The sequence below is a fragment of the Somniosus microcephalus genome, chromosome 7 (assembly GCF_052327205.1).
Source record: "Somniosus microcephalus isolate GS21.2 chromosome 7, FLI_Smic_1.0, whole genome shotgun sequence".
Classification (NCBI taxonomy): domain Eukaryota; kingdom Metazoa; phylum Chordata; class Chondrichthyes; order Squaliformes; family Somniosidae; genus Somniosus; species Somniosus microcephalus.
The window spans coordinates 35,687,937-35,702,598 of NC_140993.1; positions in this window are offsets into that span (position 1 = coordinate 35,687,937).

Below are 14,662 nucleotides of genomic sequence, written 5' to 3' on the forward strand. Positions count from 1 at the left end.
TCTCTTAAGCCCTCTGTTAGCTGGGGTGCCTGGAGGGGGAGAGCCTTTTTGGATAACCCACAGCGTTGCACACTCTGGTGAGCATTCCATTGGTAACAGAGCGTTTGTGGGTTATTTAAAAGAGCAAGTCAGTTAATCCGATAGACATGACTATCACAGACACTGGTGCCTGGAAAACTAGTCATGCACACATGGTTGACTGCCCTAAAGGTAAACAAAGTGGTGCTAACTCCATACCTCCTGTGTACGAGATATAAGAACATATGAAATAGGAGCAGGAGTCGGCCATTTGGCCCCTCAAGCCTGCTCCACCATTCAATAAGATCATGGCTACCTCATCTCCATATCCCTTGATTCCCTTAATATGCAAAAATCTATCGATCTCTGTCTTGAATATATTCAACAACTGAGCCTGCACAGCCCTCTGGGGTAGAGAATTCCAAAGATTCACCACCCTCTGAGTGAAGAAATTTCTCCTCATCTCAGTCCAAAAGGCCAAACTCTTATTCTGCAAATGTGAACCTGTGTTTTAGACTCCCCAGCCAGGGGAAAAATCCTCCCTGCATCTACCCAGTCAAGCCCTGTAAGAATTTTGTATGTTTCAATGAGATCACCTCTCATTCTTCTAAACTCTGGAGAATATAGGCCTAGTCTACTCGATCTCTCCTCATAGGACAATCCACCCCCATCCCAGGAATCAGTCTGGTGAACCTTCGTTGCACTCCCTCTATAGCAAGTATATCCTTCCTTATTCAACCCCTCACAGTCCTGTAACACTGTCCTATTTAATGCTGGAGGAGTTTTGATATGTACTTGTTGATTAAACAAAAACTATAGCACTCTTGGTATTGTGACATTTGACACTTGCTGTGGAATCATAACTGGGGCTCTGACTCCAATGCCAGCCATCTATAGGCACTCATAACAGCAGCCTGTGCATAATTGTAGCTGCAAGAGCTGATAGAATACGTTGGAAATAAATGTTCTGACTTTTTGTTTTATTTTTATATGGGATCATGTACACAGCTAAATAGTTACATTAGTTCTCGAGTTTTTTTTTAAACTGCATATGCTGGACCTTTAGTAATAAAAACAGAATGCTGCAAATACACAGTAGGCCAGTCAGTATCTGAAGAGAGAAAAGATAGGTTCAAGTGTAGTCAGAAATAGCACTATGGGATTATAAATGAACTCCTTGATTGGACTGATGAGGGAGGGGGAGAAAAGAAGTTACTGGTAAAAGTCACATTAGATTGTTGAGTCCTATCATAGAAGGCTGCAAACAGGTTTTTAAAAGGTGGAAAGATGCGAAAATGAATGCAGTAGCCTAGTGGGAATGGACTGGATGAGCAACCCCTCTCCCCTGTCTCCTCTACCCTCACCTCCAACAACAAGTGTGAGGAGCTCATGGACTTCTTTTTCTCTAAGATTGAGACCATCCGATCAGCTGCCTCTGTCACTTCCCTTCCTTCCCCTAGCCCACCCAGCCTTCCTTCCCCTAGCCCACCCAGCCAAACTTCCCCCCTGCCCTAGCCCTGAACTCGCATCTTTCTCCAGTTTCTCTCGGTTCTCCCCTCATGACCTCTCTGCACTCATCTTGTCCATGAGACCCACCTCCTGCTCCCTCGACCCTATTCCCACCAAACTGCTGACCACCCAACTTCCTTTTCTGGTTCCCATGTTAGCTGATATTGTTAATGGTTTTCTCTCCTCAGGTACTGTCCCCCTCTCCCTCAAATCTGCCGTCATCACCCCTCCTCAAAAAAACAACCCTTGACCCCTCCGTCTGTAATGTATATACCTTTAAGGGGGGAACTATGTTTTACAGCTCATGTATACTGCAGTACTGGCAGTGACCACACCTGTATATAGCACTGAGTAGTAATCTGTACAGATCAGTTGCAGTGTGAGCCACATTGAGTAAACACCTGTTGTACCATTCTCCGCAGTCTGTGTCTTATTATACACGGACGCAACATTGGTGATGAGGCAGGTTCGAACCTACCTGCAACTCTGCATCACCTCCCGGGGATTTGTTCCTGGAGATCAGTGGCTTGGAGGTCAAGGCCAGAGACTCGGGCGTCGACCACGGGCAAATGCCCAGTCATCCAGCAGAGACTCGAGAATTGCGGGGGAGGCTGTCAAGAGCCAGGCTTGGCTTTCCAGTTGAGGTGGTCCAGCGAAACGGGCTGGCAACAGGTAGTGCGCAGACCCTTCCCGGACAGCGGCGGGCTAGAGCCCGACCGAGCGGCACAGCAAAGGGCCGAGCAGCGTCGATGGGGGAGAGAGAGAGAGGGCAGAGCGCACAGGGCACAGCCGGTGTTCAGGGGCCGAGCAGCGTCAGAGAGAGGGAGAGATGCACAGAAACCCGCAAGGCACCGCATTGCCACGAGGACCGCCGAGAGCAGCGTTGGCAGCAGCGCAGGAGAAGCGCGCGATACCTACAGGGCGCCGCCATTGCCATGAGAACCGCCGGGAGTGGCGTTGGCAGCAGTGGGAGAGGAAGGAAAGCACGGGAGATGCCATTTTAAGCCATTGGGAGACGCCATTTTAAACCACACCCAAAATGCCGAAGAGTGGCAGTATCACCGCATTTGACAATGAAGTCGAAGATTGGACTACATATGTCGAACGAATAGAGGTGTACTGCAAGGCAAATGAGGTGTCAGATGACAAGAAAGTGTCGGTATTGTTAAATTTAATGGGTTCAAAGACGTATGGTTTATTACGAAATCTAGTAACCCCAACGAAGCCAATGGAAAAGAGTTTTGAAGACATAGTAACGATACTAAAGGAACATTTAAACCCCACACCGCTGCTGATAGCAGAAAGATTCAAGTTTCACAAACGGAACCAGCATAAGGATGAAAGCAATGCTGATTATTTAACAGAACTGCGCAAACTATCGAAACACTGCCGGTTTGGAGCGGGACTGGCAGATACCTTAAGGGACAAGTTTGTGGGTGGGCTTCAAAGTGAAGGAACCCAGAAGCGGCTTTTATCAGAAAAGGACCTTACGCTGGAAAAGGCTTTCAGCATTGCGGTATCATATGAAGCAGCAGCACGGGGCGCTGCAGAGATACAACAGAGACCACAAGAATATGGCACAAACAAAATGTCATATGGAACAGAGAAGTGCTATCGCTGCGGCAGAACAACACACGACCAGAATGATTGCTGGTTCAAAGACAAAGTGTGCAGACAGTGTGGAAAAGTAGGACACATAGCACGAGTCTGCAGGTCGGGAAAGAAAACCAGCAATAAGAAACCTACCAAAGGAAAGTACAAGAAGGTACATAAGATGACGGAGAATAGTTCAGACGAACAAAAGAGTGATAACGACTCCGAAAGCAGGGAACTGAGTTGTCTGAAACTACATAATGTGATCACAACGGAGGATCACCGAACCATTTGGGTCACTCTCAAGTTAGCAGGAGTCCAGGTAAAGATGGAATTGGACACAGGATCAGCCCTAACAGTCATAAACTGATGGGACTACGAGCGGCTATTCTCACACATACCCTTGAGAGACACAAAAATTATTTTGAAGACGTACACGGGGCAAAAAGTCTACCCCAAAGGAAAAATAAGGGTGACCGTTATATATAACGGTAAGGAAACACCAAAACTAGACCTGTATGTATTGCAAGATGGAGGACCACCATTACTGGGACGTGAATGGATCCGGAAAATACAACTGGATTGGCATTCCATACAGGCACTGACTGTGGCTGACAAAAAGGATGACGATGTCACACCTGGGCGACTGTCAAAGATCCTAAGTGACGCGAAAGAAGTGTTCCAGCAAGGACTCGGAACACTAAAAGGCATGACAGCGATGATTAAAATTGAAGAAAACGCAAGCCCAAAATTTTTTAAGGCCAGACCGGTACCTTATGCGATCCGCCCAGCCGTCAAAGCAGAGCTGGAGAGCCTGGAACGTTCAGGTGTACTGCCCAAGGTAGACTGGAATGAGTGGGCTACACCCATCATCCCTGTGATGAAATAGTTGTTGAGCAGCACGCCTGGGGAACCAAGGAAGGTTCGCATCCGTGGGGACTTTAAGGTAACAGTGAACCCGGTCCTTCACACCGTACAATATCCACTTCCACGGATTGAAGATATTTTCGCCTCGCTATCTGGAGGGAAACGCTTCACTAAGATTGATCTGGCCCAGGCGTATCTGCAAATGGAGGTAAGAAGAAGCATCAAAAAAATACCTCACAATCAACACCCATAAAGGTCTCTACAAATACAATCGGCTGGTATTCGGGGTAGCATCAGCTCCGGCTATTTGGCAGAGGGCAATGGAACAAGTCCTGCAAGGGATCCCAGGGACCCAGTGTTATTTGGCCGACATCCTGGTCACGGGCAAAAATGACAGTGATCACCTTGCCAACCTGGAGCAGGTGCTCACTAGATTGCAGGAATATGGGCTCCGAGCTAACCGCCCCAAATGCGAGTTTTTTAGAAAACAGATCTCGTATTGTGGCCACGTTATCGATAAAGAGGGGTTACATAAGTCCCCAGAGAAGATTGAGGCAGTAGTCAAGGCTCCAGCACCAGAAAATGTGTCACAGCTGAGGTCGCTCCTCGGGCTGGTAAACTACTACCATAAGTTATTGCCAAATTTGTCTACAATACTACACCCACTGAACACCCTACTGCAAACTGGGGTGCCATGGAAGTGGAGTGACGAATGTAGACGAGCTTTCCAGAAGAGCAAAACACTAATCACATCGAAAGAGGTATTGGCCCATTACAACCCGGCATTACCAATTCGGTTGGCATGTGATGCGTCACCCTATGGCATTGGAGCGGTGCTGTCTCCACAAATTCTCGGACGGCTCAGAGAGGCCAATAGCCTTTGCGTCACGATCACTAACCTCAGCCGAGTGTAACTACGCCCAGATTGACAGGGAGGCCCTCAGCCTAGTGTGGGGAGTGAAAAAGTTCAATCACTATCTGCACGGGCAGAAATTCACCTTGCTGACTGATCACCAGCCTCTTGTCTCCATTTTTAATCCGAAGAAGGGCGTTCCGGTGATGACTGCGCAACGACTACAAAGATGGTCACTTTTTCTAGGGGCGCACCACCATGAGATTGAATATAAGGGCACGAAACAGCATGGAAATGCTGATGGGCTATCACGCCTGCCACTGCCTACTGCGGAGGAAGCACCAGCAGTGGATCCTGTCGAAATATTCCATTCGACTATAGTTGAATACCTACCGGTAACTAACGCTTGTATCGAAAAGGAAACCCGAAATGACCCGACACTGTCTCGGGTATATGATTTGACGGTGAAGGGATGGCCAGCACATGGCGACTCACTGTTGCCAGCATTCTCGACAAGGAGAGAACAGCTGTCAGTGTGCCGGGGGACCTTGATGTGTGGATCCCGAGTGGTAATTCCACCCAAGTTAAGGGATAGAGTGCTCCATGAGCTTCATGAGGGTCATCTGGGAGGGGTAAAAATGAAAAGCCTAGCCAGGGCTTGTGTGGTGGCCGGGAATCGATAAACAAATCGAGGACCTGACCAAGAGCTGCTCAGGATGCCAGAAAGTCCAAAATGCACCACCACAGGCCCCTCTACACCCATGGGAGTGGCTCTCATCTCCATGGCAACGGGTGCATATTGATTTTGCTGGTCCATTCATGGACTCAATGTTTTTAATAGCCGTGGATGCGCACTCAAAATGGCCTGAGGTCATCAAAATGTCCTTCACCACCACGGAGAAAACTATTGCAGTCCTACGGACCATTTTTGCCAGGAATGGCTTGCCAGAACAGATTTGCTCCGACAACGGACCACAGTTTGTGTCCGAAGAGTTCCGGAGGTTCTTGAAAAAGAATGGGGTAAGGCATTACACATCCGCCCCGTATCATCCAGCCACAAATGGATTGGCTGAGAGGTTCGTACAAACCTTTAAGAAGGCAATAAAGGCTATGTACAATGACAACATTCCGCTGCAGCACAAGGTAGACAATTTCCTGTTCGCCTACCGGAATGCGACACATGCAGTCACCAACCAGGCCCCAGCTATGATGTTCTTTAACCGAAGGTTAAGATCTCGCCTGGATTTGCTCAGACCAAACGTACGAAGAGATGTTGAGAGTAAGCAATTCCAGCACATCCATGAGAAGCCAACAAGGAGCTTCAATGTAGGGCAACCAGTCTTGGCCCGCGACTACCGAACAGAAAAATGGCAGCCAGGAACGATATGCACATGGCAGGGCCCACTAATGTACACAGTGGATGTTGGGGAGAGCATCGTGAGACGCTATGCTGACCAGATCCTAGAGTCACAGGAACAAGTCAACCCCATGCCTCGCCCATACGTACCTGGTGATGAACCCGACGTACAGGTCGCATCTACCCCAGAAACAGTAGCATCGGAAGCTGATGAACCAACCGACGACAGGGGGCCAGAATCGCCTCCGCACCAAGAGCAAGACACTCGGGAAAGGCGCTATCCAGAAAGGATCAGGAAGCCTCCCCAAAGACTGAATATATAAATAGACTATTTTCAGCTAATGTTGCATGTTAAAAGTGTTAATTGTAATTAGTTTGATATTTAATTGTTAAATGAGTGTTATGGTACTGTTAATCTAAAAGGGGAGGAATTGTAATGTATATACCTTTAAGGGGGGAACTATCTTTTACAGCTCATGTATACTGCAGTACCGGCAGCGACCACACCTGTATATAGCACTGAGTAGTAATCTGTACAGATCAGTTGCAGTGTGAGCCACGTTGAGTAATCACCTGTTGTACCATTCTCCGCAGTCTGTGTCTTATTATACACGGACGCAACACCATCCTTGCAAACTACCGTTCCATCTCCAACCTCCCTTTCCTCTTCAAAGTCCTTGAATATGTTGTCGCTTCTCAAATTCGTGCCCAACTTTCCCAGAATTCCATGTTTGAATCCCTCCAACCAGGTTTCCGCCCTTGCCACAGTAGCGAAACGGCTCTCATCAAAGTCACAAATGACATTCTTTGTGACTGTGACAAAGGTAAACTATTCCTCCTCCTCCTCCTTGACTTGTCTGCAGCCTTTGACACAGTTGACCACGCCATCCTCCTCCAACGCCTCTCCACCGTCGTCCAGCTGGGTGGGACTGCACTCGCCTCGTTCCATTCTTATCTACCTAATCGTAACCAGAGAATCACCTGCAATGGCTTCTCTTCCCACTCCCACATCGTTACCTCTGGTGTCCCCCAAGGATCTAACCTTGGCCCCTCCTATTTCTCATCTACATGCTGCCCCTTGGCGACATCATCTGAAAGCACAGCGTCAGTTTCCACATGTATGCTGACGACACCCAGCTCTGCATCACTACTTCTTCTCTTGACCCCTCCACTGTCTCTAAATTGTCAGACTGCTTGTCCGATATCCAGTTCTGGATGAGCAGAAATTTTCTCCAATTAAATATTGCGAAGCCCGAAGCTATTGTTTTCGGTCCCCGCCACAAACTTTGTTTATCTGTTTAATTCGTTCATGAACTGATTCTAAGCTGCTAAGTTGTACGAACTGACTTTAACAACACACTATTACTGCTTGTTGAAAAGAAAGACTTGCATTTACATAGCACCTTTCACAACCACTGGACATCCCAAAGCGCTTTAGAGGCAATGAAGTACTTTAGAAGCGTAGTCACTGTTGGAAATGCAGCAGCCAATTTGCGCACAGCAAGATTCCACAAACAGTAATGTGATGATGACCAGATAATCTGTTTTAGTGATGTTGATTGAGGGATAAATATTGGCCAGGACACCGGGGATAACTCCTCTGCTCTTCTTCGAAATAGTGTCATGGGATCTTTTACACCCACCTGAGAGAGCAGACGGGGCCTCGGTTTAACGTCTCCTCCGAATGACAGCACCTCCGACAGTGCAGCACTCCCTCAGCACTGCACTGGAGCGTCAGCCTAGATTTTTGTGCTCCAGTCTCTGGAGTGGGACTTGAACCCATGACCTTCTGACTCAGGGGCAAGTGTGTTACCCACTGAGCTTCAGCTAACATCAAATGTTGCTGTAAATGACTGGGGTAATTTAAAGGTTTATTAGCGGTTGCTTGTTCTACACCCTACCTGATTTTATTTTCCTTTGAATTCAATGGATAAGAACATCGGGCGAGCTGTAAAACAGGTGGTCGATTCGCTATCGCTCATTTTTTGCCCGCCGATAAAAGGTAAAATTACCCCATTGTAACTAAATCTAGTTTGCTAGTCTCGTCTACTCCAAAAGTGTTGGGATTAGCTGATCTAGATCAATCATCTGAAGGGACATGGGCATGTAGTAAATCCAGAGAGAATAAACAAGTCTATTGGTTACCCTGGTCACAATATCTCAGATTACTATGTGCACAAGATCTCCCTTCAGATCGTAGGAGGCACACGTTTACTTTGGGAGATGACTTTTGTGTTGTGCACAAGCAAGAGTAGATGGAAAAGCCAAATTGCAGCACGCATTCAAACAGCAACTTATCTTAAGTATCTGCAAAGGGCAGAAGGGAGCAAAGGGCAAATTAAAAAAAAGACAATGAAGTACTTTTGAAGTGGAGTCACTGTTTTAATGTGGGAAATGCGGCAGCCAATTTGCGCACAGGAAGCTCCCACAAACAACAATGTGATAATGACCAAATAACCTGTTTTAGTGATGTTGATTGAGGGATAAATATTGGCCAGGACACCGGGGAGAACTCCCCTGCTCTTCTTTGAAATAGTGCCATGGGATCGTTTACGTCCACCTGAGAGAGCAGACGGGGCCTCGGTTTAACGTCTCATCCAAAAGCTGGCATCTCCGACAGTGCAGTAAATGTTAAGGATACCAAAGCACAGTTGAAGGAAAGGATCTTAAGGAGGCTTTTGAAGGCAGGGAGGGCAGTTACAAGGTGGAGGGACTGGAAGAAGGAATTCCGGAGAGTGGGAGTTAGTGGCTGAAGGAGCGGCTGGCAATGGTAAAGCAGAGGAGTGCGATACAAGTAGTCTTGTGTCAGAGAAAGCTAGGCTGCCTACAGGGATATACAACTGCAAGAGTTCACTGAGGTGCTGGGTCGAAGCTATGGAGTGATGTAAAGCTGATGCACAGGTTCTAAAGGTGCTTTGTTGTTCAGTGCTGGGGTTATGGTCCATAAGTCAGATAATTGCCATTCAGCTTCAGCCAGGTAAAGGTCCTTGTACTGCACACCACCACCGCCACTCTTGTTAATGGGTTTTATGACAACGTCAAGGTTGGAACTATGAGAATGGAAAGCTACAAGTTCAGAGAGATTTGGTATGGGGAGTAGAGAAATTCAGACAACCAATATCACACCTGAAGTTCTCAATGTATTACACAGCACAGACAGGCCATTCAGCCCAACTGGTCCATGGTTTATGCTCAACTACAGCCTCCTCCCACTTCTTCATCTCATCCTATCAGCATATACTTCTATTCCTTTCTCCCTCATTTACTTATCTAATGTTCCCTTAAATCCATCTATGCTATTCACTTCAACTACTCCATGTGCTAGCAAGTTCCACATTCTAACAACTTTTGAAGAAAATGTATATGCATTTATATAGCGCCTTTCACAACCAGCAGTCATCCCAAAGCACTTTAGAGCCAATGAAGTACTTTTTGAAGTGTAGTCACTGTTGTAATGTACGAAATGCGCACAGCAAGCTCCCGCAATGACCAGGTAATCAGTTTTAGTGATGTTGATTGAGGGATAAATATTGGCCAGGACATGGGGAATAACTCCCCTGCTTTTCAAAACAATGCCCTGGGATCGTTTACATCCACCTGAGAGGGCCTTGGTTCAATGTCTCCTCTGAAATATGGACAGTCGTGTAGGTTACTAAAATGTAAAATTATGATTTCAAGATAATTATATACAGGCTTTACAGTTTCAAAATGTTTTCATACTAAAACTGAATTAGTATATAACTGGAATGTAGAAATACAGTTAAAATGTAAAAAGCAACTTTTTAAATTATTTTTATTGGTATATGGTATGAACTTGGTAAATTACAATATACATTTGTACACATTTTTAATGCGTTGGTGCATAGTCAGTAGTATTGGAGTATTCTTAGGAAGTGTCATTGCTTCCATTGAACTATTTGATATACTACGCACGTGGGTTGAGAACACAACTGAACATTTTGGCTGTTCTATCTCTGTACACATACTGAACATAAACACACCCATGGGATGTTCTGTTCAGCTCGTCACCATTGGGAACATGGACTAAAGGCTGCTCTAAGAGTAGCAAGTGGTTCTACAGCAGGAGTCCGCCAACGATATAGAAGACCACTCCTACCAATTTTCTGTCATTACCCACTGTGTACCACTGATGCACTGGAAGTGAAAGGCAAGTCGGAATCACCCATTGCATGGAGTCATATCACATAGCATGAAAAGGTAGGTACGTACATAAATAACAGGAATAAAAAAAGAGACAAACAGAAGTAATTTGTTATGCTTTAAAGTAATGGTTGTATGTATAATTGTCCTATCCTATTAAAGGGGTAGTGTCAGTAAGAATATTTGGCTTGTTAGCCAGGATTTTCTGTATAGAAATCTTGATTGGACTTTCAAAGATGACAGCTTCTCTTTAAATCAGATGTTTTTGGGATGATCTACAAAAATAGGAGCTTCATTGAACAGTGTTTCTTGAAGGTAATTGGGTGATGCAGTGGGTTAAACACTGGCCTTTCGCCTCTGGGACCTGGGTTCAAAGGCAGCCGAGGTGGCTGGTATAAAAGTCTCCTCCTTCTGCTGGCTGGAAGGGTCCTTATGTGAAATGAGTTTGAATGGGCATAGGCCTACAGCACAAAACCGTCCCAAAATGGGTATTGGCAAAGTCAGAGAGGATGCTCATGTGGGCATATGTTGTTGGGACTGATTTACTGTGTACTTACATAGATACATAGAAGATAGGAGCAGGAGTAGGCCATTCGGCCCTTCGTGCCTGCTCCGCCATTCGATGAGATCATGGCTGATCCTTTAATTCAGTATCCCGTCCCCGCCTTCTCTCCGTAACCCTTAACCCCTTTTGCCCGTAGAAATATATCTAATTCCCTCTTAAATATATTTAATGAGCTGGCGTACACTGCCCTCTGTGGCAATGAGTTCCACAGGTTCACCACTCTCTGAGTGAAGAAATTCCCCTCATCTCTGTCCTAAATGGTTTAGCCCTTATCCTTAAATTATGTCCTCTAGTTCTGTTCTCACCCGCCAAGGGAAACATTCCTTCTGCATCCAGTCTGTCTAGACCTGTCAGAATTTTATACACTTCTATGAGGTCCCCTCTCAATCTTCTAAACTCCAGTGTGTACATCCCTAAACTACATAGTCTCTCCTCATAGGTCATTCCCGCCATTCCTGGTATCAGCCTGGTGATATACCTGACCTGTGTTGAAACTGGGGGGGGGGGGGTAGGAGAAATTTCCATGGTGGGAGGTTCTCCTGATCTCCAGGGGGTCCAACTGAAGTTATGGTGGGAGACCGTGACAACCCCCTGTGGAAATTTCAAGTGCGGATGTCTGAAATGGGAAGTGTTCCAGTTGACTGCACTAACACCCTAGCACACACAACTTTTTTGTTCTCCCATCGGTACACCTGTGAGCAGTTTTCAGCTCTGAGACGAGACCAGGGGCCTAATTGTTAGCCTTCACCACCTGAGCATTAAGCAGGTGGAGCAGATCAGCAGCCTGGGTAGAACCAGCTCCATTCAATAGGACGAAAGTCGGGCAGGTGGCCCGCGCCCCTAAATTACCAGCAGGCAGTGAAGGTGGACGTTACTTTCAAGATGTTGGATAAAATTAGCTTCTTCCAGTTAAATCACAAATTGCATTTACAGCACTAGGCCAAGAGAAACCTGACTGTCAAACACTACGAGTAGATTAAGGTTAGTTGAGTGCGGAAGGCATGGATTAAACTCCAGGTTTTTATCACCAGTCTGTCTGTGATTGCCAATTAGTGTTACAGGCCGTTGGAGCTGATTTGAGATCCTTATAGATAGCAGAAGAGACTCTCATCCTATCAGACTGTTGAAAGGCCAATCTTATATCACATTAGGTAATCCAGTTGTCCATTTGAAACATTTCTTATGAAGAGCATGCCTTTTGGAACTGTCCAAAATCCGACTGCTGCTGCCAGCCTTGCTGATGCACACTGAATGCTGCATGTATGGTGGGACTTCATAGCTCCGTACTGCACGAGCTCCACATTTGCTGATGGTTTACAGGTCACGATGGGGCAATCGCTATGATCACGCAGTGAACGGGAGGACCCTTTTCCTCTCGGAGCCCTCTCAATTAATCCCCACTGCATTTGTCAGGAATCAGTAAATTTGTAAATAAACAGAGGTAGCTTTGCAGAGACATGTCAGAAAACACATTGTATAAAATGCTTCAACAATAAACATATACAAGAGTGGCTAATGCTCCTAAACACAAAAACACACACTGTTTTATATACATTACTACAGTTTCCACTGCACTCTTAGCAGTAGAGTTAGTTATTGTTACAAACGAGGGTTTTCTAAACTCTTATTTTAGTGTTAAAGTTAAAGCCATATTTATACTTTCCAATGGCAGTTCAATTGGAGTGTTATTAAAAATGCTATCTTGACTAATTTATCCAGGTCTTGTCACAAGGGGTTTTTTTTCCTTTCAGGTGACCCTTGCATTTCTGTCCTCTTTAAGGCAAGAGGTGCTGGTGTTGGAAATAGAATACCAAGTGTCCTCATCCGATGTGAGGTATGGCACAGTCATCTTCTGAATACTACACTGCCCCACCAACGTGCCTTAACCCAAACCTCCATTGAGCACGCTTTGCTGTACTTACTACCGTGGCATTTTACACATCCTTGTGGCCTGTCTGAGTGACATTGACAATTACTGCTAAATTAGGTGCTGTTTTGCGCTGTACACCCATGCCTACTAGTCACAGGGTTGAGAATACCCAAACACATTTCAACCAGAGCTCTGGTGTGGGTCCAAAGGCGAAACAATAGCGTGCTAATTCACTGCCATTCATTGATCAGCCAGTGGAATGCCTGCCTACTATAGTGGGAGACATTATTGGGATGTGGGCTTCACTGGCAAGGCCAGCATTTATGGTGGTGGTGAGCCTTGCAGTGGTGAAGGTCGTAGCGGTTGTGTACAACTGAGTGGCCATTTCAGAGGGCGGTTAAGATTCAACCACATTGCGGTGGGTCTGGAGTCACATATCGGCCAGACCGGGTAAGGACAGCAGATTTCCTTCCCTGAAGAACATTAGTGAACCAGATGGATTTTTATGACAATCACCATAACTGATATTAACTTTTTGTTGCAGATTTATTTATTATTCATTTAAATTCCCCAGCTGCTGTGGTGGGATTTTAACTCACAAATTAGTCCAGGCCTCTGGATTACTGGTAATCTAACCACCATGCTACTGTTCCCGTAACACAGTTCACTACCCCTCATAACAGACTGGATAGAGAATTGAAGACACTTATTGCTGATTAAGCTCTGGGACTCAATTCCAAAGACTGTGAAACAAGTTTCTTAACCGCTGTTTTGTGATTCCTGTCATTTGTTTCCAAAGCCACCAATGATATCATTCTCTATAACATCCTTGGTGGAAAACCGATCATTTTCTAGCCCTATCCAAGCCTCACTTACCGATGCCAATTTTTCATTGTTGGTGAGCCCACAATTTTCAGAGGTCTAATAATAACTCTATAAAATATATATGCCAATGGAAAAGAAGCACTTATCTAAGCGAGTGATCAGACAGTGTCTGCTGATAGTGGGGCCAAGTGCTGAGTCACACATAGGATGCTTGAGAGTGGTAATGTCTGGGGCCCATTTTCATCTCATTACCACCCCATTGGGAAGAGGGTAAAAAAGCACAAAAAGAAATTACCACCCATCTTTGCGCCTGATGCAATTTTGCCTTGAAATAGGCAGCCAGCGCTCCCACCTAAAACAGGCTTGGGGGGGGGGGGGGGGCCCACATGAATATATTTAAATCGGGGTTCTGAGACAATTCGGGCATCAATGCAATTTTGGTCTTTCACCGGGCAGAGTACGATAGAACAGGCTATACCGAGTGAAAATGAAGGTAGAAAAGGCCTAACGAGAGGCCCTTAAAGGAAGCCACTCTGAAAAAGGAAATGGTAATTTTTTTGAATGATTTCATCAGCCCTCCCGCTGGCGGTACCGCTACACCCACCCCCATCCACCACTATTATCTGTCCCCTCCGAGGTGTCCCTTCTGGCTCTGCGGAGGAGTCATCGAGTTTCCCCTGGCCTCCTCCAGGAGGAGGCCTAGCTGCCTGGCAGTGCTTATTTAGCATTGGTAGCTCGCCAATTTTTGTTATATGAATGGTCCGGAGTGCACCTTCAAGTTGATGCCAAGTTGGTAGCCACACACGTGACACGGCCACCAATAGAACATCAGCCCAAACCAATATGAAACCAGACACATCTTATAGCCCCAGTTATACAAAAAAAGCATTTGGCTTGAATTTTATCCGGGGCGGGTTCACCACTGGAGTAGGGCAAGGAAACGCTTCTGTCCACTGTTCCCAATCCCACCGTAACCCTGGCCCATTTTCCTGGGTCAGGGGTCATAAGTCAGGCAGGATCTCCACCATCAAGGCGCAATCCAGC